Below are 26,304 nucleotides of genomic sequence, written 5' to 3'. Positions count from 1 at the left end.
TTATCAATAATAATTTAAGCATACAGATATTAAAGTTAAAAATAAAATTAAGAATAAATGAATAAAAAAATAGTGCACCCTGCACAATGTTTATTGTAACAAATTAGTAATAAATAATTAATAAAAATAAAATAAAATAAATAATAATGAAATAAACCAATAAAGCAAAGTCTGCACAATGTTTATTGTTATAAATTAGTAATGAATCATCAATAAATAAATAAATGAATTTATTGTTCATCAACAATGATTTAAGAATACAGATATTAAAGTTAAGTATAAACTTAAGAATGAATAAATAAATGAATAATATATAGATGTATTGTTTATCAATAATAATTTAAGAATACAGACAATAAAGTTAAGAATAAAATTAAGAACAAATGAATGAATGAATAAATAAATAAATTAATAAATTATTAAAAAAAAATAAAGTGCAGCTAGCATAATGTTTATCGTAATAAATTAGTAATAAATGATAAATAAATAAATTTACATAAACTAAATAAACAAATAAATAAAGCGCAGCCTACAGTGTTTATTGTAATATATTTGTAATAAAAAAATCAACCAATCAATAAATTAATGTAATGTTTAATAATAATGATTTAAGAATACAAATATTAAAGTTAAAAATAAAATTTATTAATGAACAAATAAATGATTAAATAAATAAAGCACAGCCTGCACAATGTTTTTCATAATAAATATATAAACAAATAAATAATTAAATAATTGTATTATCAATATTGATTTAAGATTACAGATATTAAAGTTAAGAATGAAATTAAGAATGAACAAATAAATAATTAAATAAAGCACAGCCTGACAATGTTTATCATAATAAATAAATAAATAAATAAATAAATAAATAAATAAATAAATAAATAAATAAATAAATGTATTGTTTATCAATAATGATTTAAGAATACAGACAATAAAGTTAAGAATAAATAAATAATAATTTAATTATTTAAAAATATATAAATATAAACACATTTTAACCCTTACAAAATCATAGAATCATATACAAGAAAAAAGTACATTAAATTCTATTCTGCATATGCATCGTCAATGAATAAAACAGCACAGGAAATCCACAGTGAATTAATTAAAAAATGGCTGCATGATATCTGAAATACCCCCTATGCTTTTTTCATGTAATATTCATGCAGTTGCATTAATACGAATTGTGTAAAACTATTTTTTTTTTTTATTTGAAGCATTAAAAGAGACTGAATGCATAACTAAAATGTAATAAAAAACTACAAAATTTTCTCCTCAAGGTCATTTAAATCAGTCAGCATCATTGAATAAACTCTACAGGAATCTTAAATCTGATCATCAGCAGTTCACGCTTGACTCCTGTCAAATTACAGCTGGTAAATCTGAAACCTGCAAATGCTATTTAAAGTGCGCTGAATATCTTATCCATCAAACGCCGCAAGACAACTGGCCATTTTTGTCAAGCCGACAATGACATGAACTTATCAACAAGACGAATCCGTCGATGAAAACCTGCACAGCTTCAAGTGCACACAGAGAATCAATGGAGCGCTAATGCATCAAACGCTGTCTCTCAGCATGGAAAAGATCCTGTCCATTCCAATGCTTCTGCAGCTTCACACTAGACAGTAGACTTTAAAAAAAATACGGTTGTTCACCCAGAGGAGTGCTGCAGCTGTAAGATATAAAGCGCTTGAGTAATGCATTGCCAAAGGATTGACTTGTCAGCGCATTCCCAGAAAGGTGTCCCAGAATGAGGATGGAGTTGAACTCGCAATAAATTATTTGGCCCGCCGCCGCCACCGCTGCCACCGGACCACAGCTTATCAAACTAATGCCAGCGGCCGTGCGGATAGTCTGTCTTCTGCTGTCAGCTATGCATTTCCGCCGCAGACGCACCTTGAATGAAGCCATGGTGTTTAAAGTACAGTTGAAGTCAGTTATTAGCCCTCCTGTGAATCTTTTCAAATATATCCCAAATAAAGTTTAACAGAGATGTTTCACAGTATTTCCTGTAATATTTTTTCTTCTGGAGAAAGTCTTATTTGTTTTATTTCGACTGGAATAAAAACATTATTTTATTAAATACATTTTAAAAAATAAGGTCAGTATTATTAACCCCTTTAAGCAAAAGGTTTTTTCGATTGTCTACAGAACAAGGCAAGGCAAACTTTATTTATAGAGCACAATTTTACACAACCGTAGTTGATCCAAAGTGCTTTACAATAAAATAAACTAGACAATAAAACTGAAAATAACTGGTATTAAAAATACAAAGAAATATATTTAAAAGTAATACTAAAATACAAATAATAAAAAATAACATGCATGTATCAGTCAAAGGCAAGAGAGTAAAAATAAGTCTTTAAGTTAGATTTAAAAGCATCCTAAGAAGGAGAGATTCTGATGTTCAGAGGGAGACTGTTCCAGAGCCTTGGGGCCGCAACACTGAAAGCTCGATCACCTTTTGACTTGCAGCGAGACAGAGGGACAGACAAAAGAAACTGGTCATGGGATCTTAACGGTCTGCAAGCTGAATAAGGCCTAATAAGCTCGCTGAAATAGGCCGGGGCAGAATTGTGCAAAGCTTTATAAGTGAAAAGAAGAATTTTAAAATCAACTCTGTATTTTATAGGTAGCCAGTGCAATGAGGCGAGGACAGGGGAGATATGAACTCTTTTCTTAGTTTCTGTTATTAATCTGGCGGCGGCATTCTGGACCAACTGTATAGCCGAGAGTGTTGACTGAGGTAGACCAATGTACAAAGAGTTGCAGTAGTCTAACCGAGAGGAGATTAAAGCATGGGTTACGATTTCTAAATCTTTTTTAGAAAGAAAGGGTTTAACTTTTGCCACCAATCTAAGCTGGGAAAAGCTGGAACAAACCACTGTTATACAATGACATCCCTAATTACTCTAACCTGCCTAATCAACCTAGTTAAGCCTTTTAATGTCACTTTAATCTGAAAACTAGGGTCTTGAAAAATATCTAGTCAAATATTGTGTACAGTACTGTCATCATTGCAGAGATAAAATAAATCAGTTATTAGAAATGAATTATTAAAACCATTATTTTTAGAAATGTAACACACTTAACACGCAAATACTACGGAAGTCAATGGTTACAGGTTTCCAGCATTCTTCAAAATATTTTCTTTTGTGTTCAAAGGAAGAAAGAAATGTAAAAATATTTGAAAACAACAGTAAACTGGATTATAGTGAGTATAGAGACAAACCTGTAACCATTGATTTGTTCATATCAACTAATACATGAGAAGACAACTCCTTTAAAGGGATAGTTCACTCAAAAATGTACATTTACTCACTATTTACCTTTATGTGTTTCTGTATTCTGTTGAACACATCATTAAATATTTAGAGGAATGATGAAAACCTCTACTGATTAAAGTCATTAGCAGGAAAATACAAACAAATACTATTGAAGTCAATGGTTAGTTTTTTTTTATTATTTTTTTTTTTTTACATTTTTCAAAATATCTTCTTTTGTGTTCACTGGAAGAAAGAAACTCAAAAAGGTTTGACACCAACAGTAAAATGGAGTAGTGAATAACCTGCAACCATTGACTTTTCATGTCAACCAATACATGAGAAGACTCCTTTAAAGGGATAGTTCACTCAAAAATGTACATTTACTCACTATTTACTCTATACAATCTCACTATACTCTGATGTACTGTTGGATTCAAAACTTTGTGTTTCTGTATTCTGTTGAACACAAAATTAAATATTTAGAGGAATGTTGAAAACCTCTTATGATTGAATTCATTAGCAGGAAAAAAAAATACCATTGAAGTCAATGGTTACAGGTTTTTTTAGCATTCTTCAAAATATCTTATTTTGTGTTCACAGGAAGAAAGAAACTCAAAAAGGTTTGAAACCAACAGTAAAATGTAGTATAGTGAGTATAGTGAATAACCTGTAACCATTGACTTGTTCATGTCAACCAATACAAGAGAAGACAGCTGGTTTAAAGAGATAGCTCACTCAGAAATGTACATTTACTCACTATTTACTCTGTACAATCTCACTTTACTCTGATGTACTGTTGGATTCAAACCTTTACGAGTTTATTTTATTCGTTAAACACAAAAGCAGATATTTTAAAGAATGCTAAAAACCTGTAAGCAATGACTTCCATAGCAGGAAAAACAAATACTATGGAAGTCAATGGTTACAGGTTTCCAGCATTCTTTAAAATATTTTCCTTTGTGTTCAAAGGAAGAAAGAAATGTAAAAATATTTGAAAACAACAGTAAACTGGATTATAGTGAGTATAGAGACAAACCTGTAACCATTGATTTGTTTATGTCAACTAATACATGAGAAGACAACTCCTTTAAAGGGATAGTTCACTCAAAAATGTACATTTACTCACTATTTACTCTGTACAATCTCACTATACTCTGATGTACTGTTGGATTCAAAACTTTGTGTTTCTGTATTCTGTTGAACACAAAATTAAATATTTAGAGGAATGTTGAAAACCTCTTATGATTGAATTCATTAGGAGGAAAAAAACATTGAAGTCAATGGTTACAGGTTTTTTAGCATTCTTCAAAATATCTTCCTTTGTGTTCACAGGAAAAAAGAAACTCAAAAAGGTTTGAAACCAACAGTAAAATGTAGTATAGTGAGTATAGTGAATAACCTGTAACCATTCACTTGTTCATGTCAACCAATACAAGAGAAGACAGCTGGTTTAAAGAGATAGCTTACTCAGAAATGTACATTTACTCACTATTTACTCTGTACAGTCTCACTTTACTCTGATGTACTGTTGGATTCAAACCTTTACGAGTTTATTTCATTCGTTAAACACAAAAGCAGATATTTTAAAGAATGCTAAAAAACCTGTAAGCAATGACTTCCATAGCAGGAAAAACAAATACTATGGAAGTCAATGGTTACAGGTTTCCATCATTCTTCAAAATATTTTCCTTTGTGTTCAAAGGAAGCAAGAAATGTAAAAATATTTGAAAACAACAGTAAACTGGATTATAGTGAGTATAGAGACAAACCTGTAACCATTGACTTGTTCATGTCAACCAATACAAGAGAAGACAACTCCTTTAAAGGGATAGTTCACTCAAAAATGTACATTTACTCACTATTTACTCTGTACAATCTCACTTTACTCTGATGTACTGTTGGATTCAAACCTTTACGAGTTTATTTCATTCGTTAAACACAAAAGCAGATATTTTGAAGAATGCTAAAAACCTGTAAGCACTTACTTCCATAGCAGGAAAAACAAATACTATGGAAGTCAATGGTTACAGGTTTCCATCATTCTGTAAAATATCTGCTTTTGTGTTCAACAAAACCAGAAGACAAACAGATTAATATAATGTGTCCCTCTCTGCTGGTTGTCATTTTGGATGGAAGACTTTCTTCTGAAGATTGTATCAATAATGTTACGCGTACTTCATATTTCTACCTGCGTAATATTACTCGTCTCTGTCTTCTCTCACAACTGATAATAAAGCAATTCTCATTCAGCTTACATCATGTATTGACTACTGTATTGCTCTTCTCACTGGGCTTTTTGTGTCATTTCTAGGATCAGCTTCACTGGCTCGGCTTCTAGTAAAGTATCACATCGATTTTAAAATATTACTTCTCACTTTTAAGGCACTTCACAATCTCGCTCCACCGTATCTCACAGATCTTCTCCATATTTATACCCCTTCTCGCACTCTTAGATCATTCAACTCTATTTCTCTGGGGCCAACCCGTGTGTTATTAAGCACAGGGAGAGCTAGATATTTCAGCTCTATAGCTCTGTTCATGGAACTCACTTCTCTTGGATTTAAAGGGGAGCTATTATGCCTGTTTTACAAGATGTAAAATAAGTTTTTGATGTCCCTAGAGCAGTGGTTCTCAAACTTTTCCAGCAGAAGGCCCCTTTGTGTAGGGCGAATTCTTTTGGGGCCCCATAAAAATTAAAAACGCTGCAAATATTTAACAACTTTACTTAAAACATTTTAAATTGTACTAATCATGCTCTGGATTATTTTTTGTGAGATGTCAATTGAGTTGAAATGGTTTCAGTTTTCTTAAATCAATTGATCAAATCTTTCAAGCGCAGTGTTCATTGTGGTCTGCTCTCACTGCATCCATCAAGTCTTATTTTAAGTCTCTATTTTGACGATCCATGCACAAAGCGCAGGGCGCAAACGCTTTCAGGGTGTGTCGGAATCCATTTTTGCTAATATAAGGACGGAAAAATTCGCTTTGCGCCGTGGCGCATGATCTAAAAGGGTTGAGTTTATTTCCTTGAGTTATAGGTGAGTTTTGAGAAAAAAACAATCAGAGTCCCATCTCCTATACCCTTTAAGAGCCAGTTGCGTCGCGCCATAAGTGCATTTGCTATTTACTTGACGTAAAGTAAGTGTAAGTGGAAAAACGGAGCATTTCACTAGCAAACAGTTAAACATAGCATCTAAAGCTCGAAAAGGAGAGATAAATGAACTACTTTCACTTTCGCGGATATACGCACAGACATCAATTAGCCTATAAATGATTCATTTCGTTTGTTAAGCGCAAAGATTTGTTTCAAAACTATTTCTGAATTCAGTTCTAATTTCCAGCAAACGAATAAATGAACAATAATAACAAAGTGTGCTTAGGAGTTATATCCTAATACACATGCTGTGCCCCATATGACAGATGGGCAAATCTAAGCTTATTTTTAATAAAACAAATATAAATATGGATATAATAAATAATACTGCTAATAAGAATAACATCATACAAAAGCAAATTGAATGAACTGAAAAAGCCTCCCGAGAATAAAAAAAAGGCATGAAGGCAGTGGTTTTTATATGTATGTAGGCTAGAAAATAATATGTTTTGTAATATATATATATCCTTAATATTTGAATTATTTTTCAAGCAAGTTTTTACACAGCGAATCCCCTTCCAGCTACAACCCATCTCTGGGAAACATCCACACACACATTCACATACACTATGGACAATTTAGCCTACCCAATACACCTGTACTGCATGTCTTTGGACTGTGGGGGAAACCAGAGCACCCGGAGGAAACCCACACGAAGGCAGGGAGAACATGCAAACTCCACACAAAAACGCAAACTGAGCCAAGGTTCGAACCAGCAACCCAGCAACCTTCTTGCTGTGAGGCAACAGCACTACCTACTGCGCCACTGCCTCGACCCTATTATTATTATTATTATTATTATTATTATTATTATTATTATTATTATTATTATTATTATTATTATTCAATTCAATTCAATTCAATTCAATTCAATTCAGCTTTATTTGTATAGCACTTTTACAATGTAGATTGTGTCAAAGCAGCTTCACATAAATGGTCATAGTAACTGGAACAGTGTAGTTCCGTTTTTAGTGTTTAAGTTCAGTTCAGTTCAGTTTAGCTCAGTTCAGTGTGATTTAATCATTACTGAGAGTTCAAACACTAAAGAGCAAATTCATCGATGCGTAGCTCTACCAATCCTGAACCATGCGAGCCAGTGGCGACAGCGGAGAGGGAAAAAAACTTCACCTGATGGGAGTGAAGAAAAAAAAACCTTGAGAGAACCAGACTCAGTTCGGCACGACCATTTGAATTTCTCCGCTCTCCAAAAGTCTTGTGCAGCATTATTATTATTATTAATAGAATTTAAACAAGTGAAGGGTGAGTAAAGGATGACAGAATAATAAATCTTTTGAGTGAACTATCTCTTTAAGACAGACATATGTCTCCAGATGACCCTGTCTGACCTAGTGAGGGTTTTAAATGAAAGGTTCTATTCACTGTCAGCCCAGTGCACGATTGGGATGTTGTACAACTCCAGTGGCTGACTTTAATCCTTCCTTTATTCTTCCATCTCCCTCAAGATTATTATGGGATCAATGCAGAGTAGCTGGTCATTTAGGAAGACTCTCTGTCTGTGTAAACCCAGTCCTAATGGAGCACTTAAGCGACACATGCAGTACACCCGAGAGTCATTTACTCAGGCGTACCGGTGTGGGAGCAATCGTTTAAAGGCGAGCTGAACGGATCAATGGAGTTGTAATTGTCAGAACAAACGGTCGGTTTCAGGGCTTCGGCGCCCTCTGTTTGTTATCAGCCTGATCTTGTAATAGAAATGGATTCGGTGTTCCTTTATCCTATCACTTTTCATCGACGAACATTTTTTATTTTATTTTAATAACAACATCCTCTGCTGCATTATATCAATATGCATTAGCGGACTGTAATATCTCTAATGTATACGGTGGAAGGGTTAAATGAATCTTCTCCTGCTTAAAGCCGTAGATTAGCGCCGTGCTCTCTGCGCTACTATAAATTTAGTGAATTATTAATGTGGGGGAAATGACACCGCCTCCTCTCCCGCCGGCCCCCCAGCTCATCTGAGACCTGATTAAATTTAATCCATGGAGTAACTCTTAATGCACTTACACTGAATAGACCATATGGTGACCATGAACTGTCTCACCTTTCATAAAAATACAAAGCTATGGTATTAGCGGTGTTTGCGGTTCAGCAGCTCGCTGTATTATCAGTGGACTTAGCTAAGGGAAACGTCACAGATATGGATGATATACCACGGAGAAGGTCTTCTATTTATTTACTTATTAAGTGATCAGTGCAATGTGTAACAAACCAAACCATTCAGAAAACTTAGCGAACACCTGAAACACTTTAAAGGGGATGTATTTTGCTTCTTTTTACAATATGTAACATAAACCTTCAGAGTGTAAAGTTTCAGCTCAAAATACCACACAAATAATGTTTTACAACTCTCTGAAACTGACCCTTTAGGCCAGCGGTCACCAATCCTGGTCCTGGAGGGCCAGTGTCCCTGCAGGGTTTAGTTCCAACTTGCCTCAACACACCTGCCTGGATGTTTTAAGTATGTCAAGTAAGAGCTTGATTAGCTTGTTCAGGTGTGTTTGATTAGGGTTGGAGGTAAAATCTGCAGGGCACCGGCCCTCCAGGAACAAGTTTGGTGACCCCTGCTTTAGGCTTTGATACTAATTTTGTTATTTTGGTGACTGTCGCTTTAAATTTAAATTAGAGGGCGGAGCTACAAATGCCTGTGTGTCAGCATAGTGGCAGATTCAAAAACAAGACTAATGTTCTATGCTAATGAGGGTGAGATGGTTACTAGTGGGCGGGGCTTTCCCCCTCTGATGACAAGTACGAAGTGAGAATGTCAATCAAAGTGTTTCTGCAGACTGTATTTACGAAGTGTGTCTATAAAAATAAAATTAACACATTTTTATTATTAGAAGCTGGTTATATTCACAGACTGTTGCCGTGTTTGAACCCCTGATAAAAGTGATTTTTGCACAATAGGGCCCCTTTAACAACTCCCTAGCAACCCGCAATGACATCCATGTACTTTAAATAGCCTCCATGTTAATGCAACAATATAACAGTGAATTAAAAATCACACCTATTCAATGTTTGAGTAACCACCCAAGAACAGCATAGCAGATGCCCAGTAACCAGTATCCCAATACACATGCATTGCACTATGGAAATAATCTAGCACAAACATAAATCTAGAAAATCTAGAACATCTTCGCAATGTCTTAACAACTGGCAAATACACTTTAGTGTTTGCTAAGCTACATCCTAGCAGCAACTAATTAGCACTTAGAGCAAGTGCCCTTAAAAGGGATTGTTCAACTAGTTCAAATTTTAATTGCAATCCAGGCTTATTCTGAAAACGTGCCCCTATATACATTTCTGGAGATCGCCAAATACGTCCCAGGAGGTATGTTTTTTTTTTTTTTTTCCGGGAATCCACATAAGGTCGCTGTGTATGTTTTTCAGATCTCAAATTTCTCTCGCGAGTGCCATTCGCGCCTGCTTTGGTCACTTAAATCCACCAGAGACCCTAAAAAACTCGTGCCCTTAAAAGGGATAGTTCAACTAAAAAAATGTAATTCTGTCATCCATTTCCCACCTTTTACTTGTACCAAACCGTTTATGTTTCTTTTTTTTTAACTGCTGAACACTTAAGAAGATATTTTGAAGAACGCTCAAAACTTGTTACTATCGGCTTCCATAGTAGTTGTAATTCCAAAATATCTTCACTTGTGATCAACAGAAGAAATACACTTATAAAGGTTTGGAACTACTTGAGGGAGAGTAAATAGTGAGTCATTTTGTTTTTCGGTGAACTATCCCAAACAACAACAACAACAAAAACATCAACAGCAATGGTCCACAGCATCCTTGCAACCATTTAGAACATTGTGGCAATTGTTTTCCCCTTTATTCATCAGTGGTCGCCACAGCTTAACGAACCGCCAACTTATCCAGCACATATTTTATGCAATGGATGCCCTTCCAGCTGCAACCCAGTACCGTAAAACAACAATACACACTCATACATACACATACACACACACACACACACACACACACACACACACACACACACACACACACACACACACACACACACACACACACACACACACACACACACACACACACACACACACACACACACACACACACACACACACAATGGCCAATTTAGTTTATTCAATTCACCTATAGCGCATGTTCACATTCATATTGGCCAGAAATCCAACTGACCCAGCCAAGGCTTGAACCACTGACCTGCTAGCTGTGAGGTGATCGTGGTACCCACTGCGCCACCATGACAACCAGAAATCAAAGATTTATTCATTCATTTTCTTTTCGGCTTAGTCCCTTTATTAATCCAGGGTTGCCACAACAGAATGAACCGCCAACTTATCCAGCACGTCTTTACGCAGCGAATGCCCTTCCAGCTGCAACACACCTCTGGGAAAAAAAATTATACAATCAAATGTAAAATAACATGTTTATTGCTGTATAAATAATCTTATACAGTAATAAATAATAATATTTAATACCCACAGGGCAAAATATCTCTGGCCCAGCTCTGGCCCACACAATCAGCCTTTGCTTGGCCCACATGCCGCAGTGAATTACGGTAAATTACTGGACCAAGTCTGGCTTTCCAGAGAAGGGCCAAACATGGACCATATCAGGGCCAATTCTCAGCCAAGGTAATAACTAATAATTGAGCCTGAACTGGGCCAGATTTGTTGGTGTGTCACGACTGCAATGAAATTGATAAACCCATGAATTATTGCAGTTTAGGCACGCTATGGGTGAGCTTTTTCTCAAAGAGACTTGATTGGTAGATTTTTTTTTTCTTTATTTGAAAATAATAAAAAAGTATTTTTAATGTGGGTCAAGACAGGCCAAACTTACATGGCCAACATATCAAATATTAACATCTGGGCCAAATACTACATTTTACATCTGGCCCAAGTGATGTGTGCTGCTTTAAAAACGATGCCACCTCTGTCAAACCAGGGCCATGTTTGGCCCACATGCTGTATATTCCAGTGCCGGATGAATGCCTGCTGTGCCAGATTTATGCCAAATCTGGGCCAGAATTCTTTGCTACATGGGTAATATCTTTATCCTTTTCTTTGAAGTGACACGTGCGTTTCTGCTTGAGTTTTGCTCTTAGAAGCATTTCTTTTGAGAACTGGTCTGTGCTTGGTGTGAATAAGCTACGCTAATTTTCTTTTTACACCGCCAGTGTTTTTCTTAATAATATAACTACCCTGTCAATCCGACGACATCTTCTTGCAGTCCTGCCTGAGTCGTTTATTGAATTCATTACAAGTCATCGCAAGTCATCACAAATCATCACAAGTCATCTCTAGTCATCTCAAGTCATCTCACCATATTCATCGTTGCTACAGACTGGTACCAACTTCTTTGCACGCACACACACACACAAAAACTTTTACTGTTTCACTGATATATATATATACTCTGCACTGAACTGAGTGGTTTAGTTTTGTCTTGAGGACTTAATCACATGAGTTGTTCATAAGATACATTTGTGAATCAATTGAGTGAATCGTTTGGGATTTCAGAGTTTATTTAAACTGAGTGAAAGGTTATTTCAGAGTTTATTTAAACTGGGTAAAAGGTTATTTCAGAGTTTATTTAAAGTATTTCAAGGTTCATTTAAAACTGAGTCAGCTGCGTCCCAAATCGCATACTTATGAACTATTCTACGCCATTTTGTAGTATAAATAGTGTATGTACCCTAGTAGCAAAGAATTCTGGCCCAGATTTGGCATAAAGCTGGCACAGCAGGCATTCATCCGGCACTGGAAAAAATTCTACCAATCAGGTCACTTTGAGAAAAAGCGTGCCCATAGTGTGCCTAAAGCGCATCACTCCATGGGTTTATCAATTTCATTGCAATCGTGACACACCAACCTATCTGGCCCAGTTCAGGTACCCACATAGCAAAATTTCTCTGGCCCAGCTCTGGCCCACACAATCAGGTTTTGCTTAGCCCACATGCCGCAGTGAATTACGGTACATGACTGGACCAAATCTGGCTTCCAGATAAGGGCCAAACATGGACCATATCTGGGCCAAGTCTCAGCCAAGTTAATAAGTTATAACTGGGCGTAAACTGGGCCAGATAGGTTGGTGTGTCACGATTGCAATGAAATTGATAAACCCATGGAGTGATGCGCTTTAGGCATACTATGGGCACGCTTTTTCTCAAAGTGACCTGATTGGTAGAATTTTTTTTCTTTACTCAAAAATGATTTTAGTGTATTTTAAATGTGGGTCAAGACTGGCCAAACTCAAATGGCCCACTTATCAAATTTTTAAATCTGGGCCAAATACTACGTTTTTCATCTGGCCCAAATCTTGTGTGCCGCCTTAAAGACGGTGCCACCTCTGCCAAACCCGGGCCATGTTTGGCCCACATGCTGTATGCCAGTGCCGGATGAATGCCTGCTGTGCCAGCTTTATGCCAAATCTGGGCCAGAATTCTTTGCTACTAGGGTAGTGTGTTCACATTGAAAACTCTAAAAATATTAAGTGCACTTTAATTACCTGGATGATGCACTCATTCAGCCGCTAAAATGAAGTGTGTAATGATGGACACTTCACGCTTATGTAGCGGAAGGGGCGGAGCTATCGGAAGCACATGTTGAATAACTTTATTTATTTTGGATGGTGAAAGCAAAATTCGCCTACGAGAGTGATTATAGCGCCTCCTGATGGTAAATGCGACAATACTTACGGCAGGTATTATCTGATAATTCGGTTGTTTATTTTTACTGATTTGGCAACCGTCAAACGTCATCAGGGAAACGGTTTGAATTTCTGCTTAGTAAAAAAATATTAGTGTGCCATTTGGGACGCCACTACATACATATACTATCCTGTTAAGTGTGTAAATGCACAAGTACATAGTGCATGAGTGCATAGTGTATATTGTGCCATTTGGGACGCAGCTAAAGGTTCTATTAGAGCTCATTTAGAGTGAATGAATTACTTGAATTGAACGTAAAAGAGTCGTTCATATAGTACAAAGGTTTAGGTCACTCAGAGTGGTTTATGAGATTCATTTGTGTGCTTTGATATTGAAACTAATTAATTTAGGAAGGTTGTCTATTGAGTTAAACAAGGATTTAACGTTACATCTGTGGACATCTTTTATTATTATTTTTTTTTGTATTATTTATTTAAACATACATTATCCATTTAGAAAGTTCCTAACAAAGAAAATAATAAATTAATAGTTAATTGATTTTATGGTCATCATTCATTTGTTCAACTTACCTTGGAGTAGGGGCGTCTCAATCACATTGTTAGGTTTAGGGGAGTGGGAATGTGATTTACTTCCTTCACCTCGCTTAAAATACTTCAGGTTAGCCACTATACTGACACCGACTTACGTGAAGCCCACTTTTCTAATTCCTGTAGTTTTCAACACAACTGTGTGGGTCAAATAAATACACAAATACAGTGCACATTGAGACTAAAAGCACCAGGGGTGGGGACTGAGATCCTTTCACTTCTAGGTCTTCCAGGGACACACACAATAATTCTCCCCTACAAGGCGGGACTTATAACCCGTTACACTTTATTCATTAATTAATAATCAAATCTTGCAATGTGACTATTGCGGATACACACATTGCGATTTCCATCCTCAAATGATATATTGTTCAGCCTAACTTGCAACTGTTAAAAAATCACCCTAGCAACCACATTCCAACACACACAAAACAGAACCACAGTTCTGCTGATCACACATTCCAGTATTCTATAGTGAGGCATTAAAATAAACTCCCGCTTCAGTGTATCTGACGCATTTGTATTCAACAGAAGGGCCTGCCCGCATCAGCTCATTGGTTGATGACTGTGTTTCATAACAAGCATATGTGCGACGCTTCCTCAAGCAAGACGACATTGAAATTCCCCACGCGCGACACAGAGCCCATTTGCCTTTTGTTTTCCATCAATTCTAACAATAGCCACTTGTCCTTTTCACATTGTGTGTAGAAGCAGTCCAAAGAAGCAATTAATTGCTGTGATGCAGACGAATCCGGCGCAGGAAAACCCCCGGCGTGTAATATCATCTACATCTTAAGCAATAGAAAGGTTAGAGTAACAATTGGAACAGCACTTGCAAAGAACAGACATGAATAATTACTAGATTCTTCAAGGTGACATTTAAAAATGAATCTCAGCGGGAAAGGGCACACTCAGGAAGTCAATAAAAAGAGGCTGTAGGACGGGCGCAGGAATCATGAACAATTCTTTACACAAACTTACAGCACGCCTCTATGTCATTTAGATCCACAGCTGCCATAAACTATTTTTATTCCATTCAAGGCAATTCAACATTGTCTGAGAGGCTGTAAAATGTGTCCTGGGTGCTGTAATACAGCATCAACTAGATTTTTGCTAGTGCTGGATATTGTGGGTGGATGTCAAAAAGTTGCTGTATGGTTTTTAATAGTTTTTTTCCGCTGCATATAGTTAGTGATTGCTAACTGGTTGGTTCAAATGATAATATCCTGTCTGTCCTCTAATTATAATTCAAGAGTTCACACTTAGCTCATGATTTATACATAGCTTGTTTGGCATGCTGTTCCGGGAGAGAGCCCTGAGCTCAAGGGATCCTCGAGCCCAGGGCTCCCCCCTTTGCAGGGCGAGGGGAGATTGAGCTCAGGTCGATCTCAAACTCCCCCGCTGCTGAGGCCAAGGCAAACTTTCTGAGAGTAAGACATTATAAAAAAGGTTTAGGCTTATTTTATCTATAATACAGAGCACATTTGGATGGTGGGAGGAAAACGGGGAACCCGGAGGACATGGGAGAACATGCAAACTCCACGAAGAAATACCTAATGGCTCAGCGAGGACCCAACACCATAGGTATTCTTGCTGTGAGGCAACAGTGCTAGTCACTAGCCACCGTGCCGCCCATTCTGGATAAAGGAGGAAGAAGGAGAGGAGGGGGGCTTCTTCCAGAAGAAGATAGCTGTAGAAAGGAAATGAGGATATATATAGTGACTTGGGATCCTTTGATTGGAGGATCATGATTAGCTAATGTGGACCAGCTGGGTCAATCATGAGTACATGCTTCTCTCGAAATTAGTTTAAAATTAAACTTCACTCTAATAAATGAATGAATGAATGAATGAATGAATAGATAAATATAATCGTTCATTCATTTTCCTTTGGCTTAATCTCTTTATTCATTAGGGGTCGCCACAGCGGAATGAACCGCCAACTTATCCAGCATATGTTTTACACAGCGGATGCACTTCCAGCACCAACTCAAACTGGGAAACACCCACACACTCTTGAATTCACACACATACACTAGTGCCAATTTAGTTTTCTCAAGTCATCTATAGCGCATGTGTTTGGACTGTTGTGGAAACCGGAGCACCCGGAGGAAACCCATGCCAACATGGGGAGAACATGCAAACTCCACACAGAAATACCAACTGACCCAGCAGGGACTCAAACCATCCTTCTTGCTGTGAGGCGACAGTGCTAACCAGGTGCAGCCCTGAATAAATAAATATTATAACAAACTAAATAATATTGTAATTCCACCTGATCAATTTCTTTTTCAGACACTAGAAATGGAGATTTATTTACAACATATTTGTAAACGTAGTTTTAATAACTGATTTCTTTTATCTTTGCCATGATGACAGCACATAATATTTACCAGATATTTTGGAAGACACTGGTATTCAGCTTAATGTGCAATTCAAAGGCTTGACTTGATTGATTAGGTTAACTATGAAAGTTAGGTTAATTAGGCAAGTCAGGGAGATAAATATTAAAGAGGGTAATAATATTGACCTTAGCATAAAATAAAATAAATAAAATAATATAAAATAAAATAAAATAAAAAATAAAACAAAATCATAGTGCATTTGTTTAATTCCAGAGGGAAAAAAATAAATAAAATCATAGTGCATTTGTTTAATCCCAGAAGCAAAAAATAAAATAAAATAAAGTAAAATTAAATAAAATAAAATAAAATAAAATAAAACATAATTAAATTAAAATAAATTAAATTAAATTAAATTAAATTAAATTAAAAATAAATAGAAGTGCATTAGTTAAATCCCAGAAGCAAATAAATAAATAAATAAAAAATAAAATTAAATAAAATTAAATAAAATAAATAAAATTACACTTTCACAGTATGTCTGAACATATTTTTTCTTCTGGAGAAAATCGTATTTGTTTTATTTTGGATAGAATAAAATGAGTTTTTAATTTTTTATAATCATTTTAAGGACAAAATTATTAGCCCCTTTAAGCAATATATTTTTTCCATAGTCTACAGAACAAACCATCATTATACAATAACTTGCCTAATTAATTAAACCTGCCCAGGTAACCTAATTAATCTAGTTAAGCCTTTAAATGTCGCTTTAAGCTGTATAGAAGTGTCTTTATAAATATATATTCAAATATTATTTACTGTCATCATGGCAAAGATAAAATAAATCAGTTAGTAGAAATTATCAAAACTGTTATGTTTAGAAATGTGTTGAAGAAATCTTCTCTTTGTTAAACAGAAACTGGTGAGATAAATACCAGAGGGGCAAAAAATTTTGCAGGGATAATAATTCAGTATGTATATACACATACAGTATGTGCAAGTATGTTAATATACGCATACAGTAGTGTATAACAGTGCCAATACTTCCGCCTTAGCAAATACCACTAAATATAGCTGACAGAAATAATCAGAAGCTGTCAGCGAAGAGGAGAGAGCACTTATATTAAGATAATCCTGCTAAGACCCGCATTAATATTTTACATTTACATTTAAATGAGTCTTGGAAGAGTCTTGCTAATGTTGGGATGAGTAATTTTAAGACCGTTTAAATGGCAATAGCAGATAAAAATGCTTGATGCAGGTATTCTGGGATTTTGTGGGCTGAAATTAATAAAGTAGGGTTATGAAACTAGTCTCCAAACAAAATCTTAAAATAAAACCAAAGCAGAACTGCAGTCTAGTCCCAGCGCAGTCATTTCTGCTAAGGTAAGCATCACTGTCAGTTTCATCTCTTAGGATTAAAATTTGACATTACAGTTATCCTATAATAATAATGTTTCTTTCTCTAGCAAATATTAAAATGGGCAAAACCACATATTAATGCACTTAAAGGCACTCTGAACTCCTAAAAACCACTTTAAATCACCTAGCAACCACAGTAATGCTCTAAATATACCTAAGCAGCTGTTGTTGCATAATGCAGCACATGCATGTGACTCAGTCATGATGGAGCTTGTAGAGTATCTCGTCTCACAAAGCAAGTTAGTTCATAGAGTTTAACTTGCACAAAGATATTTACTTAGGGCTAAGACAATGCAAGACCACGATATATATACCATTGCGCTCAATATATCTAGTAGTGAAATCTAGATACATTCAATTGAGAAACAAAATTATTTGTGATATTAAGCCCTGTTTTACTAAAATATAAAAATGAGCCATTGAGGTCAGAAAAATCTACATAATTTAAAGATAAAACAGATTACTTTTTATGACCTTTTGGAAATTTTGATATTTCCTTCTCAAGTTAATATTGCTGTTATTCTAAAATAAAAATTTTATTAAAGTAAAAAAAAAAAAAAAAAAACAGTGCATTTGTTTAATCCCATAAGCAAAAAACAAAATAAAATTAAGTTAAATTAAATTAATAATCATAGTGCATTTGTTTGATTCCAGAGGGAAAAAAAATAAAAATAAATAAATAAAATAAAATAAATTGAAAATAAAACAAAATCATAGTGCAATTGTTTAATCCCAGTAGCAAAAAAATAAAACAAAACAAAACAAAACAAAAAATAAATAAAATAAAATAAAAGTGCATTTGTTTAATCCCAGGAGGAAAAAAAAATAAAACAAAACAAAACAAAACAAAATAAAATAAATTGAAAATAAAATAAAATCACTGCACTGGTTTAATCCCACAAGCAAAAAATAAAATAAAATAAAATAAATGTAAAATAAAATAAAATCCTAGTGCATTTGGTTAATCCTAGGAGGAAAAAATTAAATTAAATTAAATAAAGCAAAATAAAATAAAATAAAATTAAATAAAATTAATTTAAATTACATTGAAAATAAAATAAAATCATAGTGCATTTGTTTAATCCCAGAAGGAAAAAACAAAATAAAATAAATTAAAAAACAAAATCATAGTGCATTTGTTTAATCCCAGAAGGAAAAAATAAAATAAAATCATAGTGCATTTGTTTAATCACAGAAGAAAAAAAATGATTAAATAAAATCATAGTGCATTTGTTAAATCCCAAAAGCAAAAAAAAATAAATAAATAAATAAATTTTTTCAATAAAGTAAAATAAAATAAAATAAAATATAATTTTAGTCAGGAAAACTTTTCAAATCCTCAAGACCCAGAAATATTTTATTTATTTATTTAATTTTTTAACAAGTTTTTGTTTTAAAGTGAGCCAACACTGTGGCTGGGCCAGTTGGCATTTCTGTGTGGAGTTTGCATGATCGTGGAGTTTGCATTGTTGTTAAGTCCTTGTAAGAGGTTGTTTAAGTGTCTGGCACAAATGAAGAGAAGAGAACTGAGGAAAATACAAGCAAATATATTCTCACATTTCCATCCCAGAACAGCTCAGATGTGCTGCAAGTGTTGCAGGTGTTCGGAAAAAGAACACCTTTCCCTAAACACAAAACAGGTCAACAGATGTCCATGAAAATATTCTATAGAGTCAGATTACATCCAAGCAAACAGAGTCATTTCATTGAGGAGTGAACATTTGAAAATGCTGCTTTGTTGTTTATTCATGCATCTCCTTCAGGACGCAGCATGAGCTTCTGCTGAAAGGCTTCAGTTCTCCATACCTCGTGAAGGCAATGCGTCTCAAAGGCACAGCTTCCCGTCTCAGCTGGCCGCCTGCCTTTTGATTATATGTGGAGGGCACTCTGTGCAATGCAATCAATTTCTAGGGTGGTTGAAGAAAGAACACAAAGTGAGAGGTTTTTCGTTCTGCAAACCCTTTAGAGATGCAGTTCAATTGCTCACCTGAAGACTGGAGGGTCAATAGACTGTTGACGGTGGCCGTGAACCTGCGGGACGTCAGCGCAGCATCGATCTGAATGGGAAATTTACAGTTCAAGCCAAAATTATTAGCCCCCCTGTGAATTTGTTTTTCTTTTTCAAATATTTCCCAAGTGACGTTTAACAGAGCAAGGATTTTTTTCCCCCCACACAGTATTTGTTATACTATTTTTCTTCTGGAGAAAGTCTTATTTGTTTTATGGCAGCTAGAATAAAAGCAGTTTTTAGGTAATAAAAACATTTTAAGGACAATATTATAAGCTCTCTTAAGCAACAAATGGAGTTCAGTTTTTTAGTGTTGAAGTTCAGTTCAGTTCAGCTTTTTACTTTTACTTGAGTAAAACATTTTGCAAGTGCTTTTACTTAAAGGACCACGACACCCCCCTCTTTCGGTTAAAGTCTACTTCAGAATTTTTTCAAAAGATGCATGATTAATGGGCGTGAAGCTCCGCAAGCATCGGGCAGGAGTGGGCGTGGCCAGTAGGGGAGAAGGGGAGCGAATAACTGTTGTTGTCAGCTAGCTCACAAACTGAGACACAAACCGTGAGACGCATGAGTTTATAGTTCACAAAGTTAAAATGCAAAGAAATAAACAGTAATTTAATGCCCTGCTACATTTGTTATTCGTAATTTCATATACACATAACCACAATTTATATCATTATAAAGATAAGTGTGTTCATGTAAACACTATGAGGATTCTCCCTCGATCCCCGGGTCTAAATTATATATCTGAATGCAGACTCAGTGCAGCAGGTCTCCTGACCTGTCTATTTTAACCATTAGCCCTGCTGGTAATATAGAGGATTTAGGCAAACACAGCAGCACGGTGATGTGTCTGAATGTGAACGAACTCCTGATAAAAGACAGCGTCCGCCATTCTCTAATTCTCGTGCTGCTCTCCCGACAAAAATGCTAGCAGCACACACACAGCTTTGCTGTATGATCGGCCCTGACAGGATCGCAGGGAAAAAACATGCAACAAACCGCGTGGATCATGGAAACAAACACATATGAGCCTTCATGAACGGCTATGTGCCGATGGTCTGTGTCTCACTCACAGCTTGCTTGAAACTAGCAGGTCTGCCTTCGGAAAGCACGTGCTCTCATGAATAATTAAGCAGCCGGCTCTTCTCATAGGATAAGAAAACTCCGCAATGAATAATAATAAGAAACCGACGCGTTATCATTGCACTTGCAGTTCTGCGCTACGTCGCCGATTTTGATCCGGCCCCAAAAATTATTTTAAACCCGGAAGCTGAAATTAGCTGACAAAAGCTCAAAATTATCCGGTTTTCCCCACAATTAAAGCTGACAGGTGCAAACATTGTCTTAACTGATGCTCAACACACACAAATCTGTTAATATAAAAAAAAAAAAAGTTCTTCAGGGTGTCCTGAACCTTTAAGTATCGATTTTAGATACTCACCTCATGGCTACGATGTTCATGTATTGTCAGTTCAAGCAATAATAATAATTTTAAAAAGTTTCAAATGAGATCAGAAGATCGCAAAAATAAAACATAAAACTTGCCGTTTACGCGCTAATAATAAACAGTCGGTTGGTGAGGAGAGGCGGCAATATAATTAGATATTGTATGCTTCTAGTTATGAACAGACCTTAACAAATGGTCTTTAGAAAACACAGTCCATTTTTCATCCTCGGATTAGACTTCCTCAGGACAGGCAGTTGATTGGCATAAATGAATTTGGCCGTGTTTCAGCCCTGTTGGAGATCCAGAGAGTTTTGGAGTGGCTGAGAAACGCAATTAGACAGTTTAATGTGACAGAGGGAATATTTACACAGGATTCTCGAGATGGTGGAGTGCGACAGCGCTGAAGCGACACATTAATTCATTTCTCTGCTCCACAGAGACGACCGCGGCAGACACTGGTAAGAGACGTCCCAGAATTATTAACGCATTATAAGCAAAATCATCAAGACGAGACTGGATAAAACAAGTGTGTGATATATAGCATACTACATACCTAGCATTGAGAACTCTGGGCTCAGTTCAACTTAAAAAATAAACAAATAATGGAAGTAACAACATTTAAATATTTAAATCAAAGACATTAAAATTATAGACATCTTTTTGGACAATCATATGGTGAGCTGGTTTTACCTTTTGATTTTACCCTGTTTTGATATGTTTTCTTACTGTAAAGCAGTTTTGTAACTTCATGTCTGTAAAAGGTGCTATTTTTCACTTACCTTATGTATTTTGATAGTTTGGCTTTTTTCATGTAAAAGAATATCTTTGATTGACTGGTTTTAAGGTGTTTTAATGTACAACTCACACTTAAAAACTACTATCTGCATACACTGAAAACCCTAATAAGTTGACTGAACTAAATTGAGTAAACTCGATGCGCTCAACAAAAACATGTTACCTGAGAACAAGTATTAGATTCAACAGACCAAAGTCGTGGAATATGTCAATAGATATCGACAACATAATTAATTAAACATCACGTTTAACAAATAAAGGAAGATTAGATTCAGTGGTAGATCCTTGATGAACTGTCCGACATACTCTGTGCTTATATGGGTAGATGTGCTCAAAGCACCTGCTGATGAAGTCCGCATACTCTGCAGCGCACACCAGAGTGTGTGTGTGTGTGGTCATGTGATTTGCATTTTTAGCGGTGTAGTGGAACGGAGTAAACTGTTTAGATTCGCTAGGTGATATGCCACTGTGTACGTGAATCGTTTTCATTCTAAAAGGGACACTAAAACTAAAACATGTTAGTGTAAAAGGGGCCTTAGCTGTTTACAAATTTAAGTGGACTGAACATAAAATAAATACAAACCGGGCTCATTGTGGAAACGTAACCCCGCGGACGTTTCTGCGGGTCGCGAGATACGTCCCGGGAGGTACGTATTCGAGCGGTTTTTGTTTTCGCGGATCCGCGAGAGGCCGCTGTGTCTGCTTTTTCGCCTCTCGGGCGACTCTTGGGAGCGCGCCGTGCGCCCGCGCTGTTCTCGCGCGAAAAGCCGCCGGATCGGCCGACCCTGCCGCCCTCCTCTTCCTCCTCCTCCTTCCCTAAACCCAAGCGACGGTTTGAAAAAGCCGTCCAGAAAAAAAAAAAGCAAAATCCCTCGTCTTCGATTTCGACCGCGTTTTCGGATCCCGCCTCATTCTCGCCCTTATTTTTCGGATTCTGTTTTTCGTCTTACTTGATTTCTGGAACCGCTGTTCCCCGGACTCGATCCCGGTCGCCGTCCCCGCAGCCGGCTCCTCCTCCGAGGCCTCCGCTCCGCCGACGCAATGCTGTGAGCTAAGCGAACAAACTGGTTGCATCGGGAAAGCCCTCCACTCGGAGACAGGCCGTCGGCCACACCGCCCCGCAGCGTTCACTTGAAAAAAACTAAACACGTCCGTACCTACCTCTGGCCACGTAAATCGCGGTCTCCAGAAATGTCTGCGAGGCTACGTTCCAGAATGAGCTTGGGTTGGTTGTTTCAGCTCATTTTAAATAAGAAGTTTGAACAAGCAGCAGTAAGCGTTTATTTGAGTGTACACTACAAGCAAATGCAGAACATGCTGTTCAATTTAAAAGTCTTTTCAAGATCTGAGTGCAACAAGATTCCTGTGACACATTATTTTACTAAATATATGAGAAAAACTATTAATTCCAGCACTGATAAAGCATCTTTCGCACTGTTTATCTGTGAAGCGTGTGCCACCTCAAGGCAACATTGCACCGTGAAAGCCTTTCTAATGAAACATTCATGCCAGTGAATCCAGTGGTTATGTGATGTTTAAATGATGAACCTCTGCGGCACTGTTGAGACTCGCAGGACTCCAGCACGAGAGTCGAGCATTGAGATGTTTTGTGTCTTTTTGCAGATTGCAAGCACACTCTCAACTCCTTCCCCCTGGTTTCTTGCTGCTTCTTCATTTGCCAGGTCTTTTTCCTCCTCTCCAGCAGGCCACACTTCCAAACCAGCCCATTAATTGGAGGCGTACCATCTGCGAAGAGCCCTTCGGCATCACTCCGGCTTGATTTATGACTGCATGGCCCAAATCATAAAGAGCGCAGCTGAACACAGACCTCGCACTGGCTGCCCATTTCTCGCTTCCAGTTCACACAGGCGTGAGGTAAATCAGAGCACGCAGACTTTCTGCCATGTCTCCTCTTTTTGCCATGAATTGTATTACGGTAACAGGCGTCATGGCGCAGGCCTGTTTGTTTTAACCTGCTGTGCTGCAGGATTTCCGCCTGTGATCGATGCGTCCTGCAGCATGGGGTGATAACCGTTGATTGCTGTGTCAAACAGAATGGTGCTGGGTAATTTATAAAAAAATAGGCCACAAGTGTTCCTTGTACAACGCTGAGACGCTTGTGTGAGCCTTGATTAAATTTCCTCAAAAACAATGAACTTGAATGACTTTTAGTTTAAAAATAAAGTTTACTTAATTCGCAGATATTCTTTCATGTCATTTTCTAGGGCTGCATGATACTAAAAAAAATATGCAATGTTGTTAAGTATTGCGATAACAATGTTTCTTGCAAAATTTCCCTAAAAAAATGCAATTTTTATTATTTTTATTTCATTATTATTTATTTGGTCACTCTTTATTTTAATGGTCTGTTTCTTGAATTTAAGTTACATCGCATCTACATGCCAACGAATTCTCATTAGATTATAAGTAGACTGTTAGGTTGGGGTTAGGGTTAGTTTAAGTTGACATGTACTTACAAAGTTTCTTAAAGTCAGTTTAATGTCTGTTGAAGAAGCAGTATAATAAAGTGTTACCGTTTTTTTATCCTTCATACGTTTTCTTTTTGGCTTGGTCCCATTATTAGTCCGGGATCGCTACAGCGGAATAAACAGCCAACTTATCCAGCATATGTTTTACGCAGCGGATGTTCTTCCATCTGCAACCCATCTCTGGGAAACAATCACACACACTCACTCAAACACATACACTAAGGACAATTTAGTCTACCCAATTCACCTGCACCACATGTCTTAGGACTGTGGGGGAAACCAGAGCACCCAGAGGAAACCCACGCGAACTCAGGGAGAACTTGCAACAAAAAACTTAGCATACATTAACGTTTTTAATTTATAATAGGTTATTTATTGAGTATCTGAACTGTATATGACATGAGCCTGTTGGTAAGAACATTTCTGCAGTGGTTTGGATGTGTCAAATTGTAAAAGTAAACTTTTCAAAAAATTAAAATAAATAAACAATATCCTATTTAATAATAATAATAATAATAATTGCCATCATCATTATTATTAATATTTTTATTAAAGTATAGGATTTTTTCATTTACTAATAAATAATAAATATTAAATGTCATTTCTTTATAAATCACCTCATTATTTATTTATTTATTTATATGATTTATATATGATATTAGAATTTGTGTTAGCTTTTGTAAGTGCTTTTATGTTTAAGAATAGAATATAAAATGCTTTCAATAATATTTGTAAAGGAAACACAGACTCTATATGTGCCTTTTACATATATTTCAATTAATATGGAAAGTATGGAGTGCATGTTTTTAACAAAACTAATATTGGATTTTATTTTTTATATATGTGCATGTAAAACAATATAATTTGCAAAAAGAAAAGAAGTTGTCACCACCCCGTTTAGAGCATCATAATGGGTTTTTTACATTATAACTAATGTGGTTCCAACGATGGATCCGCGCAGGGGCGGACTGGCCATCTGGCAATTCTGGCAAATGCTGGACCAATTTTTAAATGTGGGCCGGTCAGTTTAAAAAAAAAAAAAAGTATTGTTTTTAAGTGCAGACAGCTTTTATCTCTTGCTAGATGTGATATTATGATGATGATAATAAAAATAATAATAATAATAATAAATGTTAAGCATTTGGCCCAATCGGCAACTGCCGCCTGGTTTGAAGATGGGCCGACCCAATCCAAGGTTACCCGGACATAATCAAAATCTGGCAAAAATGTCAAATTATTTCACCATCTTTACACCAAAATAAATAGTGAATGTGCGTGTCCGTGGGTGGGGCTGTGTCGGTGTGGTAATGTGGGCTGATGTGGCAACAGTGCCAGGGCTGAATTTTTGTCCCAGTTCGCCCCTGGATCCGTGACAGAGAAACTACAGGTTTTGGGAAACACTCGTCACTACATCATTCTTTTCCCAAACAATGCATCATACTATGATAGTTGAGCCACCAACTCAGATAGTAGCCGATTGCGAACTTACCACATTGGCTGAAGCTGCTATGATGATCACGTCAGCCCCAACTTCAGACGCTTCCTCAGTCAAGCATTGACGCTGAAGCCCAGTGTGAATCAGTCGTTAGTGTTTCAACTCTGGGTTCACCTTTGAAAACAATTAAAAGACATTGGCTCCTTGCCAAAAAAATAAATAAAAAGGTTCCACAATCAGGCCCTTGAACAAGCATTCCGCTGAAAAATAAAGTGAAAGAAAGTTTTATTAGTGCACTAATAATTACAGCTAAAAAGTTGTAAATGTGTCTTCTTTAACTTTTTAAAATGAATTTTACAAGGAAATTAGACCCTAAAATCTCCTGACAATTTTTGCCTATATTTGCAAAAGAAATGCTATAAAGAGTCTCTAAAATAAATACGTTTGAGCTGACTTGAGGTGATTTACTTGCCATCATCCTTCACACAGTGACTGCAGTTTCATGTGTTCGCCGCGTCATGCTGATGGACTCATTCACTCCTGCTGTCTCTGGAGAAAGATAACATGTTTTATTGATTAATCAGGCATACAGTCATACAAGGTCAGAACAAATAACCCACCTCGCTCAACAACAAGAACAACAAAAAAAATCAACATTTTGATAAA

At 36.3% G+C, this 26,304-nt stretch overlaps 1 long non-coding RNA gene across 3 annotated transcripts in view; it reads right to left on the bottom strand.

Annotated features, from left to right (window-relative positions):
* Positions 1 to 18,988: 18,988 nt before the first annotated feature.
* Positions 18,989 to 26,304, bottom strand: part of LOC141378509 (uncharacterized) — a 39,400-nt gene continuing 32,084 nt past the window's right edge. For 2 of the 3 annotated variants that reach the window (XR_012393214.1, XR_012393215.1), the window contains 4 exons: positions 26,111 to 26,187; positions 25,693 to 25,898; positions 19,449 to 19,518; positions 18,990 to 19,368 (listed from right to left, as the gene is read on the bottom strand). This is a non-coding gene — a long non-coding RNA (uncharacterized lncRNA). Of the gene's footprint in view, positions 19,369 to 19,448; positions 19,519 to 25,692; positions 25,899 to 26,106; positions 26,188 to 26,304 lie in introns of all 3 variants that reach the window. The other variant, XR_012393213.1, reaches the window with a different exon arrangement.

Source organism: Danio rerio, chromosome 17, assembly GCF_049306965.1.
Source record: "Danio rerio strain Tuebingen ecotype United States chromosome 17, GRCz12tu, whole genome shotgun sequence".
NCBI lineage: Eukaryota > Metazoa > Chordata > Actinopteri > Cypriniformes > Danionidae > Danio > Danio rerio.
The sequence above is the reverse complement of the archived record's forward strand: the minus strand, read 5'-3'. Positions and strand labels throughout refer to the sequence as shown.